Below are 18,035 nucleotides of genomic sequence, written 5' to 3'. Positions count from 1 at the left end.
GCGTTTTCGCATTGTCTGGAATGCGCTCTCGCATTTTGATCCCGCGAGAATCGGCTGATTAGCTACTAACGCGAGATAGTCACGTGCGTCGAAACGCAGCTCGGGATGCAAATATTGAAATATAACGCACGAAGTAATAAATTAATTTTTGTTTAACGGGAGAAAAGGGGATATTCCGCATTTATGTTCCGTGGTAATAAACTTATGTCAAAGATGCGCGAACGCGATGAGTGCAATATTGGATTGCGCCCGGATTGACAGATAGGTCGAATGTCTCTTGATGCAGGGCGTTAAGTCCCCGTCAAAGATGACCAACAAAGGATTTACTGCCGGCAGCACGATATTAGGTATTAATGGCCGAAACTTCCATCTAATACGCCGGGCATCATAGAGCCCGGTCCCTAGGTTGCATAAGACAGGTCGTATCTGGCGAGTCCGGAGGCTGACCGGTGTCCACCTTAATCTAGGTACGTATAGTTTTCATTAAGGCGGCCCCGTCCTTGCGTCGTCTTTGTACCGGGATCAGCTGGTTTAAGGTGGGCTTTTACGCCGCAGGACTTAATCGCGGGGACGTCGTATTACGCGCTCTGTTTATTGCCGACGTCTCGTCTCGGCGAAAATCTGCGACACGGTCAGCCGATTGCGAAAGTGTCCCTTTATGAAATTTGTTAGTCAACTTAAGATTAATTTCTCAAAAACTAATACAAAGCTAATTCACAGAATAAATTAATTATAAAAAAAGAAACAAGTTTTTTTATAACTAATTTATTCTGTGAAACAATAAAAAAAGAAACAAGTTTCTTTTTTTATTGTTTAATTAATTTTTATATATTGCGATAAAATACTGTTTATAAAAATCAATCGAGGAACGCGAAGAAACGAAAGCGATGGCAGCTACTCATCCGCGAAATCTTTAATCTCCACAACCGCAAAGACATTTCTCATTTCTGGTGCAGAACCTATCAGGCTTCCGGTTATCTTCCTGCACGACGGAAGTGTCATGCCGCTTCGTCTTTGACAGCTCTCATCGAGAGATAAGATTCATCCGAAAGGCAACTCTGGAAGAAGTGAAACCAGTTTCTCTCGATGGTCCTTTTTCATTACGGCGGCTTCGTCTCGCGTTAACGGTTTTTCGTATTGTTAAATCTGTCGCGATCTATATTTGTCGTCTATGTTTGATTTATTTTTAAATATAATATTATAAAAAATTAAAGAGTCCAGATTAATTTGTTTAAACCGGAAATAAAATTAGTTATTAATTCCATTAATTATAAAAAAAATCCATGATATTGTTATATAAAAATTAATAACCTTTTTAAACTACAAAAAAAATTTATAAGAAATTAATTGAATCAAATGTAATTGTTTTTTCTTTGCAAAATTATTTTTGTAGCCGACGCGTCGGAGCGTCAGCATTCTGGAAGTCTCAACTTCACAAATTAACAGAACGCTTCTGTGCCGAGGCGGTGGTGCAGATACAAGATAAAAAGTTAGAACATATTTTTTCGGCACCCCGCTATCGCCCATAGCCGCGATAATGGCCGCGTTCGGCACGGAAGGCGCGATTTGAAGGGGGTGCGGCCAAAGAATCACCGGCGAATATTTCTTTCCGCGTCTCTTCGCGACCCTCGCTTTCCGCGAGCGAGATGATTACCAGCCCGCTCCGAGATTACCAAGGATCTTTCTAAATCACTGACGGGAAAAGCGTGCGCCATTTAGATCCGCCGACAGTGAAGTTTCTGCTACCGTATCGGTGCGTTCAAATACGATTTAAAAGCAACGAAGAGCCGGAGAAAAAAAAAAAAAAATAAATAAATCTCGGTTTTCAAAACGGGAGTTTAACTTTTTAATTTAGAGATAAATTCCAGCATTTGACGCTCGAACTTAAGTCCGCAGTTGAAGAAGAAAAAGAAACCAACTCGAGTCGTACTCGCGCTTATCGAAGTAACAAACAAGTTAAAAAACATGAGAAACTTATTGTTTGTCTGGCATCTTTATCTGAAATGCCACGAGCAAAGAGCGCAAACTCGCGCATCCAGGAACCGTTGTCTTAAGGTTTCTTCTTCGTCTTGATGACTCGGTAATCCAAGACGACTCGGCTTAATCTCTCGAAATCGAATCAGGCTACGAAGCCACGTTCAAATCGTTTAAGCAATACTGTTTTTCCCGGCTCTCCGACGGACCGTTTCGAACGCGATTGAGGAACCCGATTTGCAGCTCGCACGTACCCGGAGAACGGAATTCGTGCCGCCGGGATATCTGCGCCAGTTGCGGAATTCGAGATCTCTGGAAGTCGGCTGCTTCCGTCCTCGGAACTTAGTCCTAAGCGCGCGCGGCAGAAGGAAAGTGTGGGTGGGTTCGGTATCTGGGGCTGATCCGGCGGATGTCGGTCTTTACAGATAAGCGACCGGCTCTTTCGAAGTCTTTATCTGCGACACCCGTCCCCTCCTGCCCTCCTCGTGCTTCTCCTGCCGCGTCGCTTTTATTTTCCTCTCGCTAACGAGCCTTTCGGTCCATCCCAGTCGTCCAGCGCTCCGCAAAAATTCTCGAATGATTCTTTGGTGCGGTTTAATTTATTATTTTTATTATTGCTCATTCTATTTAATGCGTTGATTTTGATTAATGAAACCGAGAGCTATCGGTCGGTCGTTTATAATTAATCAATTAAAAAAAATGGCTAGATTTGTCTGGCACTTTCGTCCGCGAAGAATGCTATTGTCCCTGAGCTCGCGTGCAGTTTAAGCTCTTTCGGTGTTACTAAGCTTACGTTGAAAACAACGGATAAGGCATAATGAGATAAACTTTCAGATGGTGCTTATGAGATCATCGAACACGCGACGAAACCTTCTAAATCTAAATGTTGTCCGATTCGTAGTGCACTGTCTACACTGAAAGATAATCTCGCTGTAAGTCTAGCGTACGCGCCGTGAAATAATTTTCTAATAAACAAACTAATTAAAAAGTTGGAATAAATCCGCCCTCGAGTATTCAACCACTGAAAAAGTTATCGGCACTTAATTTTTTTTTCTGGATATCGAGGGTATATACTGGTCGGAATAACAATGTCTATACTATTGCTCGAAGGATTACTTCCAAAAAAAAGTGGACGTCGGGAGTGGATTCGGGCGATCCCTTCGCCGACGAGGACGCGATCGCCGTGATCGCCGTACCGTCGTTCGCTGGAGGCAAGGGTGAAAACTTGCCCTAAGATGCTTAGAGAATAAGCTCTTATACAACGTAGAGAATAAGAGAAGGGTGTAGTTCTCCGATACTTCGCGTTCCCCGTCTCTTCACACATACGCGTGCACACGCATGATCAACCTCCACCCCTACTTCTCCCCCGCGTGCGTTTCGCGTGTGCGCGAGCACACGCACCGCCGTGTGCCCCGCGGAAGATTAAAATTACTTGGGTAAACTGCCTCGCGGGACGAAAGGGGTGGGCCCCGAAGAGGGCGAGCGTCTCGTAAATTTCTCGGCTAAGGAGCTTAATTTGGATTTTCGGTAACGAGTTATTGTGAACGCCAACTCATTGGGGGATGATTTAGGTGGCACCAAGGACAGGTTCCGGTCGTCTATTACCGGCGCGCGATAGACGGATTATTCCACGGATTCTGAAGAGTAATATCTAGAAACTTCTTATCGGCGGCGCGTAACCGCCTGTCACTCCGGTAAGTTTTCCCGAGAACGGGGCGGAAGCCGGCGGGGGAGCCGCCAGTTTCCCAAATATTAACGCCTGAATCGGGAAAGACCTATCTCTTTGTATTAGCATATTTATTGCAGTCAACTTAAGAACTCATATCACATTCCGCCGTGGAAAAGGGAAGGAATTTATACAGTTATATACACATATATTTAGTCGGGGAAACTTTAGGACTTTAAGACTCAAACCTAATTTTCCAACGTTCCAAGAAGAGCCTGTCTACGCTTAATCAAACGCGATCGCGACGTTATATTAATAAAATAAAATATTAAATCTTGTGTTTGGAAACAAAAAATTTTTTCTTTTTCTCGGAATTAAATAAACCGACAATTTAGATGCATCGATTAAAATGAGACAGATTCAGAATTAATATACAGACGTATTAGATCGCTTCAGATTAACGTGATTCCGTTGGTACGTACCAACGTTCCTGTAATATCCTAAACGCAATAATGACAGGCGCAAACGAAATAAGAACGGCGCGGCGTGCAATGACTCGTTCTGACAAGCTGATTTAGGAACAGGATGGAGTCCTGCGCGAAATCCTCAGAAGGAAGAGAGCTGATCCTTCCGGCGACCGGAGGAGTCCTGCAGAATGACGTAGTAATCCCGGGGGAGAGCCTCGGCCTTAGCCTTAGCTTAAGCCGTGAGGGTTTGCATATACGTGGCGTGGGGCCGACACTAAGACATCGGGTACATCCACGGCGGCGTGCACGCGTCCTTAAAACACGGATATGCGCGCAACGAGCCACCGGCGCCACCTAATCCACGAGGGTCCCAGGCAAAACCCGAATTCCCATTGGCTGAGGAATACTAACGGATTTGGCTATTCCAGTCGCTCTGGCCGATTTGAAATATTTAGCTAGATCGACGTGGCCGGGGACAGGTCGAGAAGTGAGATCAAACGAGCTTTGCGAGCGCGCTCACGTCAAGAGATTATCCTGCGCCGAGGAGTGACTCGCGTAACTCGCGCTTTCCGCGGCGATCTGATTGAAGTACAAACGTCAAACGACTGCTCAACGATCGTTCATTTATCAACATCAACTAATTGTAAATTTAATTAATCGAAAGCTTTTTAGCGTAGATAATAATAATGCGGCGGGTATCAGCTGCGGTTTCAATCTTCGACCGACGGCGCGCAGCGGTTAATTGAAACACGGTTCTTTTAAACAATGATGCTTTAGCGACATTGTGCTAAGATACGTAATCCTCGACAGTTTCTTCAGGGAGTGACTAAGATCGAAGTGAGGAAGCGAGTGGGAGAGGCGGAGGAAACGGCAGCCACTAGAGCAGAGGATTCGTGATAGAAGGGTGAAGCCCGGGGAAGGGTAAAAGGGGAGGGTTAAAGGGCTCCTTAGCGGAGATCTTAGGCAAATCCAGCGTGAAATCGCATCAGAACATCCCCTTGCCAAAACCACCACTTACTCCTACCATCTTCGCCGGTATCTGCGGTGTATCCGCCTAAGGAAATTCTTACTCTCGTTTCTTCGGCCGTGGTCACGAAGGTCGCGGCTAAAATTCGACGACGTCATCTCGACAAGCTTGAATCTCGTAACCCCTTCGCGGTGAAGTATTTCCGAACTCGCGTCGTGACGTTCCTTCTTGACAACCGAGCTAGCTAAACCTGCCGTTCGAAATCGATTCCGAAAATGTTTCGCGACAATTTTCGCGCCGATTCCGCTAATTTCGCCACTTTGCTTTTTAAAAAAATTTAATTTTTTTTTAGATTTACTCATTATGACGAGTTTAACGCGGACTTATCTCGATCTCCGTTTTCCCGAAGGTTGTCAGCCTCCGACGATCTGACAGTTACAAGCGGACAATTACTCAAAGCGCGCCCTTTCCCTCTTTTCTTCTCTGTCGTATCTCGTTTCTCTGTATATCTTTCTCTCTTTCTCGTTTTCTTTGTCCCTCTTGACGCGATCGCGAGACATATCCCGGGCTCCGTTCTCTTAATCAAAACACGGAGAGAGAAAAGACATTAAAAGCCGCCGTCGAGACTCGCGTATCTCGCCTCGAAATAGAGTTCTAGCCGACCAGGGAAGATAAGACTCCCCCTCGGAGCCGCTCTCTTTTCCGGCGCTCTTATAGGATCGCTCTATATGCGCGCTCTATTATTACAATACATTCAGCCGCGCCCGTGAGGACCGCGCGATTTCCACGCCCGGTGAGGAGATTATGTCAGACCCCGGCGAAACGGAAAAATGTTTCGGCCCGTGTGATAAACTGTGACAGATCGGAGCTGGGGTCGCGAGGCGCGGCGCCCTTTTGCGCAATTTCCGTGCGAGCAAACCCGTGCAACAATAACGTAACGCTTTGACGAGCGAGCGTCGTTAAATGTAATCCGAAATACCTAGCTTCTTTGTGTCATCGATTAGTTTAAATATAGAAAATGCACATTTTTTTTACCGAAATATACGCTGCTGGAAAATTTGATTCAAGTACGCGACATTCGCGGATCGTCATTCAATTCACTCTACACATCGGGGCTCCGGAAATCTCGCAAAAGTCAAGAACAAAGGAAGGGAAGTTAAAGGGATGCGAAATTTGAAAGGGCGATGTTTCACCATCTCACGATCTCGCGATTTAATGATTATACCCGTAAAAGTCTTTGGCTCGCGTTACCCGATAAAATCGCGCGAACTCGAGGCAACAAATCGCTCATGTCGTGGCACGGTGAGACGCAATCCTGGGCACTCACACGCGCGATCCCGACTTACGCTTTCTTACACGCATGACGGGGAGAACTCGAACTAGATCTCCGCTCGAATACATCCAGGTGAATACATAATGTGTAATCCCCGGTGTATGCGGACTCGCCGTCTTAGGCTAATCTTGTTAGGCCTTGTAAGCCTCCGGCTGACCCTATAGAGTAGACTTTTAATCCCTTAACACGCTACGCACACGGAGATTTTGCATAAGAAAGAAATAGGATTGTCCTGCCCTCGTCGAAGGCGACGAGGCGCGTCTTCCGCTCGGTTTTCTGCGTCTCGCGCTGCTTTCCGTTCGCTTTTCTGTCTGTCGGAGTTCAGTTGCACCAGTTTAGATTTCTAATTAGCTTCCCATCTTACAAATTTATTATTTCGCATTTTTTAAAAATATTCTTTACTTTTTATTTTTCTATTTACTGCTATCCTCAATCACATCTTTGCTTCGAGTGATATATCAGCGATTTTGGTTGGCGTTAGAAAACCACGGGACGTTCGAACAATAATCGCTCTGAAAGAGTGCTAATGCTTTTCGTTGATCCGCATCGGCTAACGTATGCAGCGATGCAGCTCCGCGAAAACGCGCGTGATGTTTCAGCAAGTGATTAATGCGTGCCCCCGCCGCTCTTCTCCTCGTTCCCTCTCCCTCGCTCTCTATATCGTGATACGCGGAATTGAAAAAGAAAGTAGCAAAAATCGGCCACGCAGCTGTTGCGAGCGGAAGACAAATGGATTCCCGGAGTACCAATCGTCGCCGCGGCGAAACTTTAAATAATAATTAATGATGATTACGGCGTAATGCGCTCTCGCCGCAAACAATGCCGATAAATAGCGGTCATTGTCAATATCATTTTAACAGTTGCGCTTCACGAAATCGCGGGCACGTGTCTTCGCGTTATGTGTCACGTCAAAAATAGAACTCGCGTAAATGCACACCGAGAAAAAAGTATAGTCACCTCTGGACCCGACCGCAATCTTGCGATATCTCTAACGATATGCAAATTAATTCAATCCCGTTTATCGTTTAAAATATCACAAAAATCACAGTCGGAAATCTAGAAGCAACTATATTTTCTTCTTAGCATTGCACGCGACGCATCATCCCGCCGAGATCGATCTCCAACGCGACGTTGATCGTTCGTGGGTATAAGAGATAATAGAGAATAAATAAGTAACGGCACCGACGTTGTCCCAAGCCGCGAGAGGCCGGACGATCCGATTAACCGGACAAGACGACAGCGTCCGAATTTCCGCGCGAGTGACTTTCCGCGAGCTTTGTAAGCGTTGCTATCTACGTAAAATTCGGCGTTTGTACGCGGCGGCGATGGTTGATAAATCTTATTAAAAATAAATGCCGAGCGGAACAAAGCCGAGAGGGAGGCTCCGCGCGGCGGCACGAAGACGCCGCTTCCGAGATACCGCCGTATATTTATATTTATAAGAGCCTTAGAACATTAAGGTACTCCGCCGGCCATTATGAATGCACAATGGAGTCCAGCGAGTCGCGGCTTCGTCCCCGCGAACCTCGCTGAGATAATTAAAAAGGGAGCCAACTCGGCGGTTTGGCTTACAAGGCCGCCTTTCGCGACTTCCTTGCTTTTCTTGCAAGCTTTGATAACGTATCGCGCGACGTCGCGTCCTTAAATTGCGAGGAGCCCTCACGTTCAACAACGAAAGAAATTCCACTCGTTCATCTCCCAACTTGCGTTTATGGGAATGATTAATTGCGCGAACTGTCCTGATTGCCGCCTCGTCATTAATTCGTGAAATTTGATTATCCACTTCGCGTTGGATTTTTATTACGGCATTGTATCGGAAATATTTAAAAATATCTCAGGGATTACGTTTAATAATTGCAACGTTGTAATTAAAATAACGTCGATGTTCACATCACCCGTTAATCGTGCAAAATTAGTAAATGTTGTTTAATTACCAGTATATACTTAATAAATTAATAAAGTAATCTCGCTAATGATATAAATACAATTAGCGCTGTACTCTTTTCGAAGCGCGATCAGTAGTCCTATTAACGGGCTAGAAAAGGCTCTAGCAGATCCTGAGAAGTCAGACGTTTCAACCTAAGCTAAACAATACACGTCACTTCAAACCTAATTAATCGCAATGTTCATTTTTATTATGATTTTATTTCGATTCAGTGACCCTCGGTGAATTAATTCTAGCCGAACCAATTTCAATTTAAATTTCGTAATCTGCAGATATGGCTTTGAACTGTTTGTCGCCGCTATCGATGCTTTAGCGATTATTACCGGTCCTCCGGGCGACGTCACCTGCCCCGGAGTCTGAAAGAGGAGAAAGATAAATCGAAGGCAGGATGCAGAGGCGTGGATTTTCGCGGAGGCTGGTGAGCGAACGCACACCGGCCCCGCGTACCTACACGTACGCCGTAACGGGAGGAAAGGGGGGGGGGTTCGCGGGGGAACACGGTGGAGAAAGGGAGACGAGGTGAGGTTGACGGGGGCTAGCGGGGTGAGAGGAAAGGTGAGGTCGATGGGATCGCCATATACCTGCACGCATCGCGATATAACACGTCGGCGTTAATGCCACCAACACACCGCCACCATCTTCGGGGATTATCCTACGGGGGATATTTTTGATCGTGCAATAATCCCTAATACGATTTACACAGCTCGTGCTCGCAGGGACGCACGCAACGGCCCGGCCGGCCGGCAACGATTCGGCCCGCTCGTACCTGATCGTTAATTCCGGCTGCGTTTTAATCATTAGAAGCGCCAGCGTTAAAAATGCGCGCGGCGACATTCGTTTGACGGACCGCGGTGATTAATTTCCGAAGAACCGAAAGAAAAGACGCCGGCCGCTTCGCACGAAACGTCGAAAGAAAGAGGAGAGAAAGCTTCGGTCCTGCTAAAAGGTACGGCCGTGCGTTCGAAATTCTTCCCATTTATGGAAAATGTTACGAAAATGTTGGCGTCAGATGAAAACGCGCGAAATCATTAATCGGGGCCGCAAAGATCAATAAACGCGGGGATATCAGTTCGGAGTTTTTGCTTCTGCGGACAAAGCGTCGAAGAAAAAAATCGAAATAGTTCCTAAGGGTAAATTAGAATTATTAATCGCGCTGTCAAATTAATGAAGCGATAGTATTTAACAAAGCTAATCCGAGAGAGACTCTATGCGGATTGCTAAATCAAATTATAGTGATCGCGTCAGCTCGACTTTAAAGCAGATAAACTTGAATTATTGCGAACTGCCGTTTGCGCTTTCAATCGCACGCGAGTTATCTGTTCCAGCTGCCGCATTCTTATGATTTACAAGATTATTCGTGCGACTCCGCGCGACGCGATAACGGCCGACAGCTGTAACGCGCGTTTCTTACCGAGAAGTTCTCGGGAACCAAGAAGTACGATTGTTTCATCCCGACATGTCTCAGCGTAAATCAGTTCGACGCTGCAGAGAAGTATTCCGCGTTAATTATGCGCTCACGATAGTTTCTCGTTAATGATGCCATTAGCAGCGCATTATCCCGTCATTCAGCGCAAAAATTAATTTTGTCTCTTAATTTCGCACGAATTTAGAAACGCCAATCGGATTTGCGATTTTTAAAGCAGCTGTAAATCAGCTTTTTTCATTAACGCGCGCTATTTACACGTGCCGAGGAACATTTACGGGCCAAACCGAGAAAACGGAACGAAGAAGGGGATCGTCCATCGCCTTATCGGTGATTAATACACGCTAATCGTGTTGCCGCTCTATGTCGACTTGTAGACGAGCCGACGACGCTTCTCGCACGGTCGTTAAGAACGCCGGATAAAGATAAGTGTCGACCCTTTGCTCTGCGGCGTCCCTCCTCGTCCTGGGCGAAGATTAAGCTGGCACCCGTGGGCGCTGACCCGCGAAGATAACCGTCATGTGCGCCTTCCGAAGCCGCCGATCGCGCATACGTGCGTAAGTCGCCGTCTTTTTTATCAACCCCCGCTCGCTGCATTGCCTTTCGGATTTCCAGGCGTCGCCGTCGTTCGTTGCACTTTGATCCCCACAGCGGCGTCCCGTCTTCTGTGACGCGAGAGGAATCACGCCGCCCCGATAACGCGCGTCGCGCGGCGAGCCGGCGGCGGAAGATCGACGGGTGACGGATCGCTTCTTACGACCGGCGCACAACAGATTTTCTCCTTATCGCGGAGAGATTGCTCATCCGCTGAGAAAAGGCACGTGCACGTGGATTATTTTGCCGCAGTCTCAGTCACGGTCGATCGCGATCACCGATTTCACGGATCTCGCGTCTTCTTGCCAGCATTTTTAGCGAAGACGATCGAACGACGCAGTTCCAGCAATCGAGGCATCGAGGACGTTAAATATTAAATTTACAACGCTCTATGACCTGCGACTACACAGGGAGAGAAGGATTTAGTTACTTTTGGACGTGACCATATTTTTCATGACAAATACGATTATAAATATAATTATAATATATAATGATATAATATATTCAATTAAAACAATAGCGATTGATTATATATATTTTTTCGCTGTTGTTATATTATTCTTCTGTAAAATCGCAAGCGTATCTTTTCGTATTAAACGCGGCGTTAACTTATTCGTAAGTTCCACCGCGGTTTTACAACTCACGCTGGGAATTATCAAGACAAACAGAAATTACGTTCGGGATCCGATAAGGCGGCGTGAAAACACGAGTGCGATAAAGAGAGAGATTTAAAGAAAGAGAAAAGTGGAATTCCACCGTCGAACAGGCGTCAACCAGGTTACAGGCATTACAGAGCGCGCGGCAGATTTGTATTATCGCGACTAGCTGCGCCAAGGACGACAGAAATTCTCCTCTCGCGTCGCGAAGAGCGCGAAATTAATTTTGCTCGCGCCGCTTTCGGCACATTCGGCATGCCAATCGATGACAATCACGCACCACAACGCAACGTTGCCCGTGTGCGCGAAACGCGACGGTATAGTGTTACGAGGAAGTGCGCTTTTAATCCCCCTCGAGCTAAAAATCAATAGCGTGCCCCCTTGATGGTTAAAACCTCCCCCGGGATAAGCCCGGGCTGGGACCGTAGTTAAATAAATCCTGGATCAAAGGATAAGTCCTACCTACCGATCTCTCTCTCTCTCTCTCTTTTTTTCCGTTCGCATATACTTTCTCGCCCCTTTTCGCGTTCCCAGCCCCTTCTTTCCCGCGCTTTTCCATCCGCGGATTATTGCCAAGATCATAAATTATGAATCTTAACCAGTTCGGCCGAGTGAAATTATTCCTCGTCCCTTCGGCTCCGGCCCTCCCCAGGCCCGGTCCTTTATTCGGCCGGCTACGACGGCTAAGCAGGAAGATCGAGATTTGTGACGGTCCCCATTCGACGGAATTAAGATCATGTTCCGTCCTTTTTTGCGTCCGGGCTCCTTTCTCCCGGCCGGTCCCGGCGTTCGTTCGCGCGCAGCGTCTCTTTCATCGCCGTCATCGCTCGCGGCGGCCGTCGCGCGGGCTTTAATCTCGGATTATTTCAAGCCGCCTCCAGGATCGGGGATTAATTCGAGGAAGAGTTGACTTATTTGCAAACGACGGTGACGACAACGACGGCGCCTTCCTGACGACGCGATCGCTGACATCGAGCTTATCGGGCCGCGTGATAAAAATTACCGGCTACTTTCGCCGGAGTCGATTAGCGGCGGTTCGTCTCGCTCTTTATCCTCGTCGAGTTTTTATCCCGCGATCGGATGAAGAATTAGCCAGGGATCAAAGTTAACCGGCGACGGCGCGGTCGCGTTACAGAGATCCCTGATTAATGAACCCTCGCGCCGTGCGCGAATTTCCGAAGGAGTAGAAGCTTCCTTCTCCCCCGTCGACGCGAATCGTTTGAATACGCGGCAGAAAACGGGCGGAAAAGGACACTGGGACTTTCTAGCGAGCTTTCTAAGGATACTCGAGTCCTTAAGTCAGCAGGGAAACATAAAAGGAATCGAAAGTTTGTACTACGCGCCGCAGGATCGCCGGTCGCCCCCGAGATTTCCGTTGAATTCGAAGGGCTTTTTATACTAGGATCTTATAAAACGAGCCGACGGGCCGCGGAAGAAACACGCGCCAGGATAACTGCCGGGAAGACCTTGCTGATCCCGGATTTAGACGGAGTTTAGGGCGTTTTCATATCAGGAGTCTATGATCACGCATCGACGCCCGCTTGCGCCTTTGTTCCCGGCGGCAGGATCACCCCAGGACTCCCCGATACCTGCCGACTTTCGAGCTGAACGGAACGGAATAATTTTGTGACGATCAAAGATTTCTTAATGGCAAGATTACGCTGGTGAAAACGAAGGATCAGACTTGACTTTCACATTCAGGTGAAATAAAACCGCGTCGATAAAAAAGTAAAATATATTATACACATATAATATTAATTAAAAAGTTATATGTAAATAAATTTATAATCCATCGCGTTCTGCAACATCTCGATTTTTCTATTTAACATATATTTCTTTTTAATTTTCATAAACCCGCATTCTTGGGCTCTTATTTATTTTAAACGCGATATTCTTCTTAAAATGACCGGCTACAGATTAACATTCGACCCATCGTGGGTAATTAATACTTTTCCTAAAAAGGCTCCAGGATTTACGAGATCGTATGACGTAGCTCTGTTTCACAAACGCCGAGTAAATGCGAAATATCGATACATGTAATAAAAAGGCCTACATCGCAGTTCAATATCATCCCTACGTCGCGCCGCGTACACAAACCGCTCGAGAGCCGTTCGTTGTAGTGCGCAGGAACCGCGCCTTCGGCTTCCCGACCCGCCAGATTAGCGAGTCCCTCCACTTCCGTCCGACGGATTTGTCTAGATTTACCGGAGGTTTTGCCACCAGGGCACCATGACGTAAATTTTCCGATCCGTTCGCGCGCGCCGAGGACACCGCCGCGAAATTCTGCGCGTCCTGCCACCCTGGTACCGCCCTAACTGTATATCCACTCAAAATCGTCCACGGCCTGCCTACGCAAGCCCCGGATTTTGTCTCCCGCGCCTGTTGCTGGATGACGACGGGTCATCATCCCTGTTAACTCCCCACGATATCCCATGAGAATGTGGGTAAGGCCACCGTGTGACCTCTCCGTGCCAGGGGAGTATAACCCGGGGAAAGGACCGGGAAGGAAACGACGCGTTGCGACGGGGGTGTCAAAGAAACATTCGGGGGTTGACCGCCTGTTCGACGCCGTCGAGTGTACGAGAGAAAGTTGGGTGTTTAAAGTGGCACAGGAAAGAAGAGACTTCGAGAGCATCAACGCCGACGGATGAGCTAGGAATCAAGTGTCTCGAAATGTACAGCGTTTTAAGATTCACAAGATGGTAAGAGTTTATATCAGGAATTTAGAAAAAAAAAAAAAAAAAAGAAAAGCTAAGATAAGTATAATTATAGTTGTGTACAAGACATTCGAAATTTTTAAGAATAAAAAAGAAAGTAAATTTTTTGTTTTTTAATATAAAGAATATTTTGATTAGAAACATTAATATCAAGTGACCGAGCTTTGATAAATGAAGGGTTGTTTACCAAGGGATCAAGACAGCAATACTATTATTTGTCTAATACCGTCTGAACGCGGCGGCGACCAAATGGCGTCGATATTCTCAATGACTTCGTCGCAATGATCAGGATTTCATTTTTGGTACTAGAAGTATAAGTTTGTCCGAGGTTTTCAGAAAGAGCGAGGAGGAAAGACACATGCGTCTGATTTACGCATCTCTATCGCTTTCCCGTTTCTTAACTTTTTGTTTAAACAGAATTAAATCGAAATCGACACAGAAGCAAAAAAACAAAAATGTACAATATTAACTTAAACAGCGCAATATTTTACATCAAAAAATTATTTTCAATTTTTTAAAATAATTAAATTAAAATATTAAATTAAATAACTTTTAAGTCTTAATTGATAGATTTAATTAAAAAAAATTTTTTCTCTATTACGCATATTCATTTATAATGTTAATGTATTGATTAATTAAGAGTGAGTGAAGGGTTAACAAGTAATAATCTAACGCTCGAAAAAGTACGACACGTCAAACGCATAGAGATACGTTCACCGGTGTCACGTTTCAAACTGTCTCTGTTGTAATCCATAATGAATTAACCAATCTCCGAGATTATATAACCCTGGCGTTTTGTTTGGCGAGGCTGCTTTGAGGATTAGTAAGTCTAAGTCCTAAATGACGGGATTATATAATCCGGCGGATTGCTTACATTGGGCTTACTCGAAAGATAGAAACGCGGCAATTAATTTGTCGTCAATACGAATTCCATATCGAGAAACGCACTTACATCTATTAATTAGTCCCTGCTGCAAAATCTAGTTGTGCCTGTTTATTTCTATCATAAAAAAAAATATGCGATATTTGTCAGAAAACTTTTCGAAGTTCTTACATTAAATCACCGCGTCGAGATTCGCGAGTAATGAACGCTGAACGCACAGTTCGTAATTTAACCGCAACTTATTTTTTACACGCACGACGCCAATATATCATTCTCGCCGCGTTAACCGCATTGCCCCCCATTTTTCTCTTCACAGAAGTCGAACATCACTTATTCGATTTGCCTTATAAAACAATTAGGCCAAGATAATAACGTGGAGCTCTCAAGTGACGTTCGAACGGGAATAGAGACATAATTAAAACAGTTGACGGCTGGGATGCTAAATTCGTTCTCTTTGCGCTATTATTCTTCATTCTTTCTTAAATTTCCTTAGCGTAACTTCCTTCACAAAGACGTTCAACTTGCAATACCGGAGAAGTACGTGGCAAGACGACGTAATCACGTGAAGACAAAACGAAAGTCGAGTCGACAGATTCGCAGGCGTCGGCTTCGGATACCAAGTTCGAGCTTCTAAAATTGATCCGCGGGACTTGGAACGTAAACCGTGGCTCCGCTCGACAGCTAATTACTGCGCAGGTTCATCCGCGTAATTATCTCTTCCCTCCTCGACCCACCCCCCCGTCCGATCACCCACCAGTTGCTAGGATTTTTTTCACGACTCTCGTGCGTAAACAACTAGCAGGGTAGCATACGCACCCTGTTGGATACCGCGGTCCTTCGGGAGCCACAATTCGGCCGGCTGGCAAAGGGAGACAAACGGCGAGGGAGTGAACGGAACGGACGTAAAGCCTGGGAGAAGAAGAAGCGCATCGACGCGAGAGCGGTGAGAGAGCACGAGGGATGGAGGGGAGGGCGAAAGGGTGCGTGCGCGGTATATGCGTAAGAATATCACGTCCTGGCGTCCTGCTCTCCTGGTCGCTGGGGTCCTACAAAAGCCCTTATTTGGGTCACGGGGCATTTCGAGGGTCCGGGATGGGACGCGGGACACCTTCCTGCCGCTCCTGCTGGCCGGTCAGCGAAAATAAGGCGACAGGTATCGGACAAAGGACCTCATTTGCATATTTTTCGGCAAGAGCCGCGACAAGCCGAGTCGCCGACCGAGGAATAGGCGCACCGGAACCGAGAAACGGCGCGAGACGCGGCCACTTGGCACCGGGATATGCACTCCTGGTACGAGAGACGTCTATTAGGCCTATAAATTATCAGGTATCGATCGTGCGGCCGATCGCGCGCTTGGCTCATGCGTACAAGGCGAGCCCGAGAAAAGAAAAGACGGTATCAGGTGTAAACAGCGTCACCGAAATACGCCTGAGTGATAAGAAGTGTCGCGCAAATGAGGGGTTGCTAATTAAAATCAAAAGCATTTTGATTCGGCGAAAGATAAACTTTGGACGTAGAACCGCCGACACTATCTCGACATCGACATCTTTCGTGTCTTTCGGCCTATAAATCTGGATAAAAACTACGTGTATTACAAGATTTATGTATTTTATTTGAGAGGAAGTTCCCTGTTTATCGAAATCCTCGTATAATTTTTATTTTTTATATTTCAGATTTATAAGAAATTATTTCGCAAATATTTTGTGCACTGTAACAAGACAAACTTGAAAATTTAACTCCGCGAATTAATACTTTGTAAATATCAAAATTTCTAATAAGTTATATTGATTTATGTTCAACTACATCAGACAAACGTCGTTTCGTAAGACTTTTCACAACTATGAATTATTGTTATCGCAAAACGGCTTCCTATTTTTCAAAATATGTAATAAAATTATATTTCACAATTTTAACATTGTTTGTCATATTTAATATTATCGCAGAAATCAATGTCGTACGTTTAGCTGCTGGCCGATAAGAAAACGGGCGTCTAGGAAGATAAAAAAGGGTAGCGAGTGACCCTTGAGAAACAGGAATCCAGGATCTGGTCAAGGGAGTACGCAGGCGGGGGGTGAGCGGCGGGTTCACGTTTTAGGAACCGGCAAAACCGGGAAGCCCAAAAATTCACGAGTAACAGGCCGTCATATCTCGCGCGTAGCGCTTTCGCGCCTTCTGCAAGCCTGATTGCCGCTACGGCTCCTTATCCCAATTTCCTTGCGCGGGATAACACGGAATCCGCGGCGCGCGATATCCGGCCGCGTCCTTGAACGGGCAGGGACCCGAAGAGGGGGGTCACGCGTGGCCTCCTCTTCTTCTTCTTTCGCGTTCTCGAACGTAGAGCAACAGGCGCTTCTTCGACGGCACGCACGAAGGATCTACACGTGGCGCGAGCTTCCTCGACGCCTCCTACTACCCTCATCCGCGAAACTCGCTGCAATAATCTCCTGGGAAGTTTCTATCCCGATCAAGGGGATAAACGTCGGCGGGGTCGCGAGACACGGTAATCCTCTTTATTCGAAGGACGAAGGAGGCCGAACTCGGTGCGCGTACACGTGCGAGCGTTTGATCTAATTTTGCTTCTAAATAATGGCAGTATAATGACGACCGGGAGAGAGCGGACGAGAGAACTGGATTTATTTTTTCAATCAGCGTCAAGAAATATTCTTGGTCGTGAATAAGATTTTTTTCCTAAAAATTATCCAGAAAAATTTCTTAACGAATATCTTTAGCAAATACTTAACGTAGTAGTTATTCGGCGCTATTATTATATCTACGAGGCATATAAAAAATTCACATACGTAGCATTATGATCAAGCGTTCCCGAAAAATATCTCCGCGCGGAGCTTTCAAAACGCTCGCAGCCTCCAAAGCGGAGGATTATTAATTAACGTCGTTTCGCGGCGGTCTCATTGATACGCGAGTCGTTAATCCTGACTAACCCGTTATTTCCACGTTCCCCGTGAATTTTCGGCTCGTCGTTACATATAATTTATTTGCCGTCGCGGCGTTGTACGCGTAATCCAGGATTAAGCGACAGCGGCGGCGGTGATAATCAGAATTTTGTTAATAGTACTGCGAAAGGCCGGCGGGCCTTGATATTACTTGGCGGTGATAAAGCGGCGCCCGGTTTCGCTGTATCTTTATTATCCAAGGATACCCGGCCGGGAAATGCTGAAAAGTCAGGTGACACACGGCGAAGACGTTAAATCTCTTTTATGAATCATTTATCACCGCGCATTCGGCATTGCGTAATCCAAGGTCGCAATCCGCAGATTTATCGCCGGAGACGCCGCGAGGCTCTAGACTCTTTAATCCCAAGGTGCGCCGCGGAGACAAAATAGCGGGATTATACAAATCCTCCCCTTTCCCTCCCCCCCGCGCCGCCTAATCCGGGATTAAGATTATGGTCA

The 18,035-nt window shown here is 46.2% G+C and overlaps 2 protein-coding genes across 2 annotated transcripts in view; one reads left to right on the top strand and one right to left on the bottom strand.

Annotated features, from left to right (window-relative positions):
* The window catches only part of LOC139101837 (solute carrier organic anion transporter family member 1A5), an 81,610-nt gene that overhangs the window by 26,182 nt on the left and 37,393 nt on the right, over positions 1-18,035 (top strand). The gene's annotated exons all lie outside the window — the stretch shown is intronic.
* The window catches only part of Dve (SATB1_N and homeodomain domain-containing protein dve), a 38,576-nt gene that overhangs the window by 6,449 nt on the left and 14,092 nt on the right, over positions 1-18,035 (bottom strand). The window lies entirely within an intron of this gene.

The sequence above is a fragment of the Cardiocondyla obscurior genome, linkage group LG04 (genome assembly GCF_019399895.1).
Source record: "Cardiocondyla obscurior isolate alpha-2009 linkage group LG04, Cobs3.1, whole genome shotgun sequence".
Lineage (NCBI taxonomy): Eukaryota > Metazoa > Arthropoda > Insecta > Hymenoptera > Formicidae > Cardiocondyla > Cardiocondyla obscurior.
Note: the sequence above shows the minus strand (reverse complement) of the source record. Positions and strands in the feature narration are given on the sequence as shown.